Genomic DNA, 13,433 nt, shown 5'->3' on the forward strand with positions numbered 1-13,433 from the left:
TGACTCAATTTAGCTTGGTCCATCTTCTGTACAGAATTTAGTACATGCATTGCTAAAAAATCAGCCTGCCTGTTCCCTTCAGCCAAAAATCCAGGAAGGTCTGTGTGTGATCGAATATGCATAACAAAATAAGGAGATGTTCTCTTCTCTAAGGAAAAAACAAGAAGCTGTAACCAATAAAAGAGTTGTGAATACTCAACCTCTTTAAAAACTGATGCTTCAGCTGTCATCACAATTCCTCCAACATAAGCTGAATCTGTTAGCAAATTAAAGGGATCAGAAAATTTTTTAAAAGCGCTGACAACAGCAGCTAGTTCACCAATTTGGGGAGACCCCTCAACTGTGGACACATCTGATTTCCGAGCACCAGGTGAGGGATCTCTTCCATACCACCACTGATTTATGAGAGCGACCAAAACCATCTCTAAACACTGTTAAAGCTTTAAGTGGGACTTCACTTCTCTTTGGTTTTTCTATCAATTGGAATTATGGGGTTAAAAGCTTATGTTTTGGTGGGTGTATTGAAATTTGCCCGCTGAATTCAGCAAAGGCCATCTGAATAGCCTCAGATTCCTGAAATATCCAATCCAAATAAAAGGTGGTAATAGGCATGCAAATAGTGGAAAAATCCACTCCTGCCAGGGAAGTTAGTCTCTGTCGGGCTTTAACAATCAGCTGTGCCATCATTCCATGCTGGGTACTGATGGCTTTGGTTGCTTGGTGTGGCCAAAAAATCCATTCAATGATAAACAAAGGGTCTGGTTCATCGGAGTCCCGTTGAAGTATCAAAGCATGAGGCTGTTTAGTTGTGCACAAAATTATGAAAAGAAGTGCACATAGTGCACCTTGCCGTTTTGCTAAGCTCTGCCCTGCAGGGCTTGATGAGTTTGTGAATTGAGTCTTCTAGGTGATAAAAGGTCTGAGTCTCCTTTTAGCAGTTCAAACAAAGGACTCAGCTCTGCATTTGTGTAAGAGCCAGAAATGAGGGATGTGGGGCTCCAGGTGGCTCTTTCAAATGCTGTTTCTTGTATCCAGATGATACAGCAATTCACGGGTCATGAAGCCTTTTCAGCCACAGCTGTAGGTTCGTCTGAAGCATCTCTAGTTCTGGTTACAATGCATTCTATATGTTTCATTACAGAGCATCTCAATACATGACACCCAATCGATACCTTTACTGTTACCTATAGCCTGTCCTTACTACTAACATAACCATATTCATGTTACTATTGTCCAATCACAAAAGGTTACTGTGTTACAGTTTAAGCTAGAAGTTCGTTTTCAGTTTTCTTGCAGTGGAAAATTCTGAGATATTTTCTCTACTTGCAACATTGGCTTTCTTGTTTGTCTGCGAAAATCTTTTTGCTTGGTAAAAACTTTTTTCCAAAATCTTTTGTTTGAGGTGGTTTATCCTTTGCTCTAAATCATAAAAGCCCCTTCCAACTCACTTGCTCTTTGCCTTCTAGTTACCCAGTCAGACTGGCTCAGCAATTCTTCTACATCAAAATTTGCTATGATTTATATTCCTGCTTCAGATTCTACATTCAAAGACCTTTCTGTTATACATACATATCTGTGAGATCTTCCTGTCAAATCCTTATCCTTTCCAACACCTGTCGCTTCTCACAAGTCCACTATTACATTTTTTTAAGATTTCATAAACCTTTAAAATTTTAAAAGTGAGCGTCGTTTCTCACACCCTGCACTGCCGGGGTAGGAGGTGCAGCTGGAAGGAGGGAGGGGTGAGGGAAACCTGGTTTGAAGTGTCTTCATTTACTTCTCATTATCCTGCTCTGAGATTTTGGAGTTTCCTGCCAGAAATCTCTTCCCTTTTCCACTCATCCACAGGGGTTTGGGGCAGTTTTCCCATTCTGGGGGAAATCAAAGCCATTCACAGACGCTCCTAATTGGAGGGTAGCAGAAGTGATGCTCCAGGGCTTCCCGCTGAGCCGGAGGCAGCGAACAGGCAGGGCTGGGAAAGGCGTGCCGGGAGCTGCGGAGAACTTTGTTTGTGTTTCCAGGCCAATGGCGGCTCGGGCCCGGGCCCGTTCCAGGGCTGTTCCTCATCTCCGCCTTTGCCCTCCCACAGCCCGGGGGGCCCTGAGAGCGCGGGCCGAGGCTGGGCCGTGTGCAGAGCCCGGCCCTCGCTGCCATTGGCTGATTGTGCCAATGTCACTCCTGGTTGTCGCGCGCTGATTGGGCAGAGCAGCAAAGGCGCCATTGTGGCAGCGTCTGTGCGGGCCCGGCAGCGGCGGCAGCGGCCGGAGCCCGGGGAGGTGGCGGCGGAGCTCGGAGGCGGCCCCAGCGCAGGTGGGAGCCGCGCTCGGTTGTGCGGGGGCTCGGGGCTCGCTGCGGGCCGAGGGGGCGGCAGGGGGCTCTGGCGGGTTGGTTGTGCCGGTGCCGGCCCGTGTTGGCGCTGGGCTGAGGGCGCTGCGGGAGCGGCTGCCCGCGGTTTCCTTCCCGCTGGGGCCTCGGCAGGAGCCGGTGCCGGAGCAGCGCTGGCTCGTCCCGGTTGCTGTGGGTGGGACAGAGGTGTCTGCCCTGTGCCCGGGACTGTGCGGGAAAATTCCCGTGGCCAGAGATTTGTGTGCACAAAGGAGACGGAGGAGTCCTGTAAAAGTGACTTTATTCCTGAACAAAGAGAGAGGCCATGCGGCATTTGCCATGCGGTCTCTAAAGCGCTGCCTCCTTTTTATCCTCATTTTCAGGGCTGCATGTCCCTCGCTTTCCCCACTGGCTGTGGTACTTGGAAGGTTCAGACTTCCTGATCCGCCTACTGCATGTTCTTCGTTAATATGCACCCCTACTACGATATTAATCTTACTGCTTTCAATCCCTCCTTTTCTCGGTTTCTCAAGAATTGCCTTTACAAACTTTTAATTTCCATTGACTCAATCTCTTTTCCCGCATCCTCTTTGGCGCAAGGTGTCGTGCATGGTAGAAAGATGAGAGTTGCTGCAGCACGTCAGAGGAGGAGCAGCATTCGTTTAAGTCATGATCTGCCAGGGAACCACGAAAACGTGTCCCGTTCCCATCCTTTCTCCAGAATACGAGCTATTTTCTTATTTGCTTTGTTATCTGTTTCACCGCTTTTCGGTTATCATCCATTTGCGAACAGCACTTTGAGTCATTCAGTTTTCCACAAACTTCCTCCTTCTGTGAATAGATAACCTGATCCCATCCCATGGTGAAATGTCTCGTTCCTCATTTCAGTGGATTGGTCGTCAGGAAGGTCTGGAGCTGGAGCTGTCTGGTTGGTTATTATTTTGAGGACACTATTTAACCTAATTATGCCACTCAAATTATGGATGGATTTTCTGTCTTCTGATATGAATTCGTTAGGGATCCCAGGGGCTGGTCCATGGTGTTGTAGGATTTGTTCTGGTGGCTGTTCATCTTTTTCCCTTTTTTGGGGGCTCCTTCCAGCCAGGGCTGCATCAATTGACCACTTTTCTCTGATTAAATCATCAAATGTTTGGATTTCCAAGTGATTTCTCTGGAGTAGCAAAAACACCTCAGTGCTCTGGGGAGAGGGATGATTTCCCCCTCCCACTTTTTTTTCATGAAGTTTTCCCAACATTCTGCATTTGCTGTTTCCCTTTGCAGCTTAACCAATTTCTGTTGCAGTCAGATATCCTCACTATGGGCTCTGCCTTTAGTTGTGCAAATTCCATCTGTGCAAGCAGGCAGAGCTTGGGGTGAGGGGCAGAGAGAATCAGCTAAATTCCTCCACCAGGCAAGAAGATCCTGGGGCATTGTCCACACTTTGCTTCAGGTAATTTGCATTTCTAAAGCTCCTCTCCTGGCTGCCTGGAACCGATGCTTCTCTTCCAGAGCTGCCATTAGGTGATTCATATGTGCACCCCCACAACCTGCTTGTTTTGTTTTGTTTTGCTTTTTTTTCTAAACGATTTTGTATTAACTGGTTATGCATTAAAGTCTCACCATTAATACTCTTCTAGTTTTGCCAAATGCAACCTAAATATGCGCATCCAAAAATCCATTCCGACATTCTGCCATCATTAAAAGCCTCCTGCAAATATGTACAAAAATATTCCAATGCAATCAAGTTTTTTCTGCTTTTCCTGGGAGTAAAAATTGTCACAACCCTGGCCCAATCCTAACTGATAATATAAATATAGGATTATTATGAAATTTTTTTCTAATGGTGTAATCTTGTCAGTTAAACTGCAGGAAAAGCAAAACTCTCCAATAATATCTTTAGTGTTAGAGAGTCAAGGTTTTACTTGATTCTGGTCGGGGTGTGCAACAGAAATCATTTCATCCACGCATAGCCCGGATGTGCAAAGAAAATCATTCCATGACACGTGAGTTTTACTAGATTTTCATAAAGTTTTTACAGCCTGAACCCATAGTAATCCACTTCAAAGTTGTGTGGTTCTTAGTATTTTGTTTCTTCGCAGACCCGGATTTCTCCTCTTGTGATGTTAATTAGGTCCGAACTCCTGGATTTCCTTCTCAGCCTTTTCCAGACCAGGTGTCTCCATCTATGCTCTATGCCGGGGGCAGTGTCTGGGGTGGGTGTTCTTTGATACTTGCTGATGTTTCGTTGAGGTTTTGTTGATGGGCACTCTCTTTGTGGGTATCTTTTGGGCTCTTCCCAGTCTGTTGACATGTTAAACTCATCCCTATTGACTGGTGTAACACCCCTTAAAAAGTTCTTTCAAATTTCTTCCCCCAGTGCAAAGGCAAAACAAGCCGGAGTTGAGAAATAACTTTTAAAAATTTAAACTAGGTATATTTTCCAACAATGGAATCCCGGGCAGGCCAGTGTGTGAGTGTAACTGAGAGGCAGAGTGGAATTCTGCCATTGTCTTCCCCAGCAGCTGTGGCAGTGCAGGCACTCTTTTGGTTATCAAAGCTTTAATTTGATGCAAGACTTGACCAACAGGAGATCCTCCTTCCAGCAGTTTTTGGGCCTCAGGTCCCATTAAAGCTGTGGCTGCACAATTCTGCAGACAATGAGGCCACTCTGGCCACTGGGTTAAATATTTTAGCATGAGAATTCCTTTGGCATGGCCCTGTTTAGCATTCTCATACAATTCAAATTCTTTTTCCCTTTGTGGTGGGGCCAGGGCAGGAGACTCAGTTAATCTGCCTTTTAACACTTGAAAATTCTGCTTTCCTCCTGGTGTCCATCCCTCCAGTTTCTTGACTGGCAAGATAGGAATGTCTTATGAAGAAATCCCTCCAAAAGCCCTGCCTTTAGCAGGGACTTAATAAGAGGCTGTAAGCCCTTCCTTCCCTTCCTTGGAAATAGGGTATTGCTTTCAGACGCCACTTGTCCTTGTTGCTTCCAAGTACTTTGGAGAAGCTCCATATCTAATTTCCCTATTTTCCTGGAGCTGCCCACACTTCTGGTTTCACTTCAGCATAGGCCTTGCCAGACATTTGACACAAAGGCACAACAGAACTAGCCTCTGTATCACCTTTTACAATATCAATTTCCATTCCCAATTTAGCCATCAAATCCCTTCCCAGTAAATTACAATCACAATTAGGAGGAAATAAAAAATCCTAAATTACAAACCCATCCCCCACATCTGCTAATAGTGGTTGAATAAAACACACCAGCTCACCTTTCCAGTTTATCCCCTGAATAATTTTTTGCGTTTTGTCCCCTTAAATCTAAGATTGGGAGTGGATGGAGAGGTCTCTGTGTCCATCAGGAAAGGCCTCCTCTCGATCCAGATCCACCCTGAATGTTCTCAAGGGCCCCAATGCGGTGTATCCTTGGTGTAATGGGAGCTGTGACACCCCTGACAATGTATGTCCATCAAGGGCTGGACTTGCTCCTCCTGAGGGTGCTCCTGTATCTGCTTCCAGTGTCCTTCTGCCCTGCAAATGGAACCCTGATTCCTTCCCAGGGACTGTTTGGGTTGGCTCTCCCCTACCGAGGAGGGCAATGCCTCAGCCAGGTCCTTGTGGCCGACCCCGTCCCCTGGGTGCTGGGGCCCCCTTGGGCCCTGGGGTTCATCACTCAGGGGCTGTAGAAACTCTGCCATGGCCTTTGCCTTCCCCTTGGCCGCTTCCTCCTCCCTTCTTGCATTCCCCTGCTGTGCCTTTGTGACCAAGTGCTCCAGGGGCTTCTTCTGCCCCTCCTGCAGCCCCCTCAGTGCGTGGGGGTGCTCATCCTCTGACAGCTGCTGAGCTTTCTGCAAAATCATTCCTTTCTGCAGTGACCCAAACAAAATGCATAAGAGCTAATCTCGATCCTTGCACGTCCAATGCCCATTTCCCAGCTGTTCCTTCGTGCTGCTCCTTGTGCTGTCGCTGCCGTGGCCAGCCCGTATCCCAGAGCCGGTGCCTGTCCTGCCGCAGTGTCCAAACGCGGCCCCCCGACGGGCAGGGCCGGCAGCTCCATGGGGCCGGGCAGCGGCCAGGGTGTCCCGCAGCCTCCTGGGGGCCGGGGGCCACTGCCGGGCCTGCAATTGCCGGGGGGTGCTGGGCTCAGGCAGCACCCGGCGCTGAGCCCCGGCTGCCCCACAGCCCCGGCCCGGCCCCGCAGCTCCCCACAGGCCCCCAGCCCGTGCTCCCGGTGCCGCCCCTCTGCGCCCGCTCCTGCCGCTGCCCAGCACAGAGAAACCCCCTGGAATCCTGACCTCCTTGTATGCCTGTCCTGGCAACCGGGGATACAAAGGATCTGCATCAGCTGGCAACTTCTGAGGATAAGAGCCTGCTGAAAAACATCCCAATCCTCAGTATTTTTCTCTTTCTCCTCTTTTCCATCATCCTTTTTCTTACCACATAGATAGATTCCTCCTGCTTCTTCTTGCCTGAACCATATTCCTCCCTTCCCCCAATCCCTTTCTAGCACACCAACACCATCCATCCCTTGTTGTCTAAATCCCTTCTGGACTTCCCTTATTGCCCCCCTTGGCGTCCATGTCCTTGATTACCTCTGAGAGAATGTGCATACTCCCTCAACATGCTCTCAAGTAACCCTTCAGAGATATTTTGGGATCATCATCCCTTTTGCCAGGAGCCCTTCCTGGCTTTCCCTTTCTACCCTTTCTGCCCTACCATGTTTAGTCCCCGAAGATCCCACTGTAGTCCCTGCTGCGATTTTCAGTGTTCTCTGGCTGCCGACTCTTCCCAGCCCCCCCTGATCTGTCACTCGTCTGTCTCCTGGCCCCAGCGCCCCCCGGCAGGGGAATTTGGGGAGGTGGGAGGGGGGGAGCGCCAAGGCCGGGCCCCCCCGCGCTGTGGTGGCGGCAGCGGCTGCAGTGGGGAGCGAGTGCGGGCGGGAGCGGCCGAGAGCCCAGCGCTGCCCCAGCCCGAGCTGCCCCAGCTCCATCGCTGCCCCTGCGCTGGGATGCTGTGGGTTTGGGGGGAAGAGGGAGCCGGCAGTGGGTGCTGGGCCTGGGGGCAGCAGGAGAAGGGAAGGAGAAGCAGGGTTGAAGAACAAAATGATCAAACGCTGCACGTGGGAGAGGCAGGTGGGATTGTGCAGGAGAAAGAGGAATAATGGGAGGAAAAGGAGTGCGGAAGAGTAGGGACACCAGAGGAGGAGCAGAAATGAGAAGCAGCACAATGTTCCACTCTTCCCTGTATCTGCAGCCTCTGCCCCTGCCCCAGGAGTGTTGCTCCCCCACATGCAGCAGGTGACTGAAGAGGACCATGCATGATTTTCACAGGGGTGAATATTGGTGTTTGTGAGCTTTATTGGGCTAAATGTTGGTGCTTTGATTTTTTGCAGGGGCTGAATCTTTATATTTTGGATGGGATTTTGGCTAAAACTTGCTTGTTGGGGAGTTTTTTATCTGTGTCTTGATGTTTGGATAATTTTTGTGCTGAATCATTGTGTTTTGGAGGTTCTTATAGACACAAGATGCTCAATGACTTCCTGAGTTGCACTTGGGAAGGAGGAACCTTCAGCCCAAGGTGCTCTCTTGTGTTTTCCTCCAAACCAGGTTTTGTCATTCCCAAGGCGTGGATGGATGGAGGAGGAGGAAAAGTCCCAGGGATCCCACAGGAAGCGGGGCTACAAATCCAGCCCAGGGAGCACCGAGGATGAAAGACCCTCCCTGAGCCGGGAAGGATACTGGAGATCCAGACGGAGCTCAGAGCTGATGGAGAAGCCTCATGGAGGGGAGAAGCACCACAAGTGATTGAAATGTGGGAAGGGTTTCAGGTGGAGTTCCGAGCTAATCCAACACCAGAGGATCCACAGTGGGGAAAAGCCCTATGAGTGTGGGAAATGCAGGAAGAGCTTCAGGACTATTGCTTATCTGATGCAGCACCAGGTGATCCACACAGGGGAACGGCCCTACACCTGCTTAGAATGTCGGGAGAGCTTTGGGTGGAGCTCTGACCTGAGAAGACACCAGCGCATCCACACTGGGGAGAGGCCCTACGAGTGTCCCAAGTGTGGGAAGAGGTTTCAGACCAGCTCCCATCTCCTCAGACATGAGCGGATTCACAGAGACGAGAGGCCCTTCCGCTGCCCCGACTGCGGGAAGAGATTCAAGCAAAACTCCCATCTCACTGTCCACCGGCGCATCCACACTGGGTGTCCTGGTTTTGGCCAAATTTGGGGGAAAACCTCCAGGAGGAGCCCCCAGACAGCAAACCCCACGACTCCTCCCCCCCCCCCCCCCCGCCCACCGGGTTCGGGAAGAATTTCCTTGGAGAAGAGTGGGAGAAAAAACCTGTTTATTTAACAAGCAAGACACTCCCCAGCACAGGGAAAAAAAGACAACACCACCTGACAAAAAAACTCTTTCACCGTTCTGAAGGGATGACAAGTTCAGTCTCTCTGGCGAGTGGTCGCTCAGTTATCAGTCTCTGGCGCTGGGGATGACTGCTGCAGGTGACAAAGGGTAGACTCCCGGTGTTTCTTGGGGTTTCCCAGGTCCCCGTCCGTTCAGATGGTATCCAGGAGAGGGAGGGGACGGGGTGGAAGAGAAAACAGTCCAGGGAAAAAGTTGGACTGCCTAGCTGAACTAACTAATAAGCAAAAAGCAAGGGCAAAGCGAAGGAAAGAAAAAGAGGCAGAAGCGAGCAAGCAGGCAAGCAGGCAAGCAAGCAGGCAAGCAAGCAAGCAAGCAGGCAAGCAAGCAAGCCGAGCTAAAACCTCTCCTAAACATAGACCATGGGGGAGGTGAGCCGGCTGATAACAAGACAAAACAAAGCTTCACTCTCAGAGTCAGTCCTGGAAGCACAGGACATAATACCAAACATAATCAGGACACACGATTGGAGATACAAACACCATAACATCACCCTAGGACATTCCACCCCTTATCTCCATATCGTGAACATACTAAACAGCATGTAAAAACTTCAGCAAGTAGAAATTTCCATCTTTCACTTACTCGGACACATTTTCTTCCATCTCACTTGCTCAAACCTTCGACACTTACACATTTCCTTCTGTCTCATGCTGCCTCACCCCACAATCAGATCTCCCTGAGGCACACATCGTGTTGTTCCATCTCTCTGCATTATCCACCATGTACAACCTGGTCCTTGAGCAAAGACAATCCCACGAATGGGTTTGTCTGTACTCGGGGCAGAATTGATCCAAACTGCCTTCCCTAACAAACCTCTGATATGTGCCACTGGGACTTTGTCTCCATCTACTATATTCAGGGACTCAGACTGGGCAGGGCCCGCTCGGTTGGTGGAACCCCGGGTGTTAACTAACCAAGTGGCCTTTGCTAAATGCTGCTCCCAGTTTTTGAAAGATCCCCCACCCAATGCTCTCAAGGTGGTTTTTAACAGTCCATTGTACCTTTCCACTTTCCCTGCAACTGGTGCATGGTAGGGGATATGGTACACCCACTCAATGCCGTGTTCCCTAGCCCAGGTCTTGATAAGGCTATTCTTGAAATGAGTCCCATTGTCTGACTCAATCCTCTCAGGGGTGCCATGCCTCCAAAGGACCTGCTTTTCAAGGCCCAGGATGGTGTTACGGGCTGTAGCATGAGACACAGGGTAGGTCTCCAACCATCCAGTGGTGGCTTCCACCATGGTCAGTACATAGCGCTTGCCTTGGCGTGTCTGGGGCAGTGTGATGTAATCAACCTGCCAGGCCTCTCCATACTTGTACTTGGACCACCGCCCCCCATACCAGAGGGGCTTCACCCGCTTGGCTTGCTTGATGGCAGCGCACGTCTCACAGTCATGGATAACTTGAGAAATACTGTCCATGGTTAGATCCACCCCTCGGTCTCGTGCCCACTTATATGTGGCATCTCTGCCCTGATGACCTGAGGCATCATGGGCCCATCGAGCCAGGAACAACTCTCCCTTGTGTTCCCAATCAAGGTCTATCTTTGACACCCCTATCTTTGCAGCCTGATCTACCTGCTGATTGTTTTGCTGCTCTTCATTAGCCCTACTTCTGGGAACATGGGCATCTACATGGCGAACCTTCACAGGTAATTTCTCTAACCGGGTAGCGATATCTTTCCACTCTTCGGCAGCCCAAATTGGTTTTCCTCTACGCTGCCAGTTAGCCTCTTTCCATCTCTCTAACCATCCCCACAGAGCATTGGCTACCATCCATGAATCGGTATAAAGGTAAAGCTTTGGCCACTTCTCTCTTTCTGCAATGTCTAAGGCCAGTTGAACTGCTTTGAGTTCAGCAAGTTGACTGGATCCACCCTCTCCTTCAGTGGCCTCTGCTACCCGTCGTGTGGGGCTCCATACGGCTGCTTTCCACCTCCGATTCATCCCCACAATGCGACAGGAACCATCGGTGAATAGAGCATAGCGTGTTTCCTCTGCTGGCAGTTGGTTATATGGTGGAGCTTCTTCAGCCCGTGTCACTGGTTCTTGTTCCTCATCTGTGACACCAAAACTTTCACCTTCAGGCCAATTTGTAATTACTTCCAAAATCCCAGGGCGATTCAGTTTTCCAATCCGGGTGCGCTGTGTAATGAGGGCAATCCACTTGCTCCATGTAGCACTGGTGGCATGGTGGGTGGAGGGAACCTTTCCTCTGAACATCCACCCCAGCACCGGTAGTCAGGGTGCCAGAAGGAGTTGTGCTTCTGTGCCAATCACCTCTGAGGCTGCTTGGACTCCTTCGTAGGCAGCCAAGATCTCCTTCTCTGTTGGAGTGTAGTTAGCTTCAGACCCTCTGTAGCTCCGACTCCAAAATCCTAATGGTCGGCCTCGAGTCTCACCAGGCACCTTCTGCCACAGACTCCAGGACAGACCATGGTTCCCGGCTGCAGAGTAGAGCACGTTCTTCACATCTGGCCCCGTCCTGACTGGGCCAAGGGCTACTGCATGAGCAATTTCCTGCTTTATCTGGGCAAAAGCTTGTTGCTGCTCAGGGCCCCAATGGAAATCGTTCTTCTTGCAGGTAACCAGGTAAAGAGGGCTCACAATCTGACTGTACTCAGGAATGTGCATCCTCCAAAAACCTATGGCGCCTAAGAAAGCTTGTGTCTCCTTCTTGTTGGTTGGTGGGGACATAGCTGTGATTTTGTTGATGACATCAGTAGGAATCTGACGCCGTCCATCTTGCCACTTCACTCCCAGGAACTGGATCTCTTGAGCATGTCCCTTAACTTTACTCTTCTTGATGGCAAAGCCAGCTTCCAGGAGGATTCGGATGATTCTCTCTCCTTTCTTGAACACTTCTGCTGCTGTGTTCCCCCACACAATGATATCATCAATATATTGTAAATGTTCTGGAGCCTCACCTTTTTCTAGTGTAGTCTGGATCAGTCCATGGCAGATAGTAGGACTGTGCTTCCACCCCTGGGGCAGTCGATTCCAGGTGTACTGCACTCCCCTCCATGTGAAAGCAAACTGAGGCCTGCATTCTGCTGCCAGAGGAATGGAGAAAAATGCATTGGCAATATCGATAGTGGCGTACCACTTTGCTGCCTTGGACTCCAGCTCGTACTGCAGTTCCAGCATGTCTGGCACAGCAGCACTCAGTGGTGGAGTCACCTCATTCAATGCACGATAGTCTACGGTCAGTCTCCATTCTCCTTCAGATTTACTCACAGGCCAGATGGGGCTGTTGAAGGGTGAGTGGGTTTTGCTGACCACCCCTTGGCTCTCCAGCTCACGAATCATTTTATGGATGGGAACCACAGCATCTCGAGTTGTTCTGTATTGTCGGCGATGCACTATGGAAGTGGCAATTGGTACCTTTTGCTCTTCTCCCTTCAGAAGTCCTACAGTACTTGGATTCTCAGACAGTCCAGACTAGGTGTTCAATTGCTGGATGCCCTCTGTCACCACAGCTGCTATCCCAAATGCCCACCTGAATCCTTTTGGATCTTTAAAATACCCCCTTCGGAGGTAATCTATGCCCAAAATGCATGGGGCCTCTGGGCCAGTCACAATAGGATGTTTTTTCCATTCATGTCCAGTCAAGCTCACATCAGCTTCCACCAAGGTAAAGTCCTGTGATCCACCTGTCACACCAGCAATAGAAACAGATTCTGCCCCCACATATCTTGATGGGACTAATGTGCATTGGGCACCAGTATCAACCAAAGCTTTATACTTTTGTGGTTCCGATGTGCCAGGCCAACGAATCCACACAGTCCAGAAAACACGATTTTCCCTCGCCTCTCCCTGGCTAGAGGCAGGGCCCCTCTAAGCCTGTTTATCCTTCTTTCCTTCGGCATATGTCTTAGAGGTTCCTTCAAGGGGATCAGACATATCATCATCATAATACTTGGCAGCTTGGCTACGGGCAACTGGAGCTGCTCTCCTTTTGGTGGAACTTCTCTTTGAGTCTTGCCTTCCTTCAATTCACGCACCCGTTGTGCCAGAGCAGCAGTAGATTTTCCATCCCATCTCCTCATGTTTTCTCCACAATCACGTAGGAAGAACCACAGCTCAGCTCGTGGGGTGTACCTCCTCTCCCCATCAGGGGAACGTCTGCGTTGGATACCAGGGCCTCTAATTTGTACTGCTGAGATTTGGAGAAGGTCCTCTTTAATCTCCTCCCTGAGTCTTTTATGATTCTCCTCTATCTTGTCTTCTAATTTCTGCAGACGTGTTTCCACAGCTGCAATTCTGGCATGTGTTGGGCCATGCACAGCATCTGCATATGCTCGGAGCTTCTTTGCCATATCAAGCACGGTCTCATCCCTCTCGTCCTGCTTCATTATTGCTAAAGCAGAAGCATATTCATGGGGCCCAAGTCGTACAAGTTTTCGCCACATCACAGATGTACATGGTACCAAGTCCGGATTCCTAGTTGTTATGTCATCTGAGAAGATAATCTCTGCCACTGCCATTTCTCTCAGGCGTTGGATCCCTTGTTCTATCGTCTTCCACTGGGTCTGCTGCATATAAAGATCGTCTGCACACAGGTATCTTTGTGCTACACTGTCCAGGACCCGTGCCCAGAGGCTGTGAGGGTTAGGCCCCCTCATCATTCCTTGGTCGATGACAGGATCATGTGACAGGGATCCCAAATGCCTGGCTTC

This window comes from Sturnus vulgaris, unplaced genomic scaffold (assembly GCF_052056855.1).
Source record: "Sturnus vulgaris isolate bStuVul1 unplaced genomic scaffold, bStuVul1.hap1 Scaffold_195, whole genome shotgun sequence".
Lineage (NCBI taxonomy): Eukaryota > Metazoa > Chordata > Aves > Passeriformes > Sturnidae > Sturnus > Sturnus vulgaris.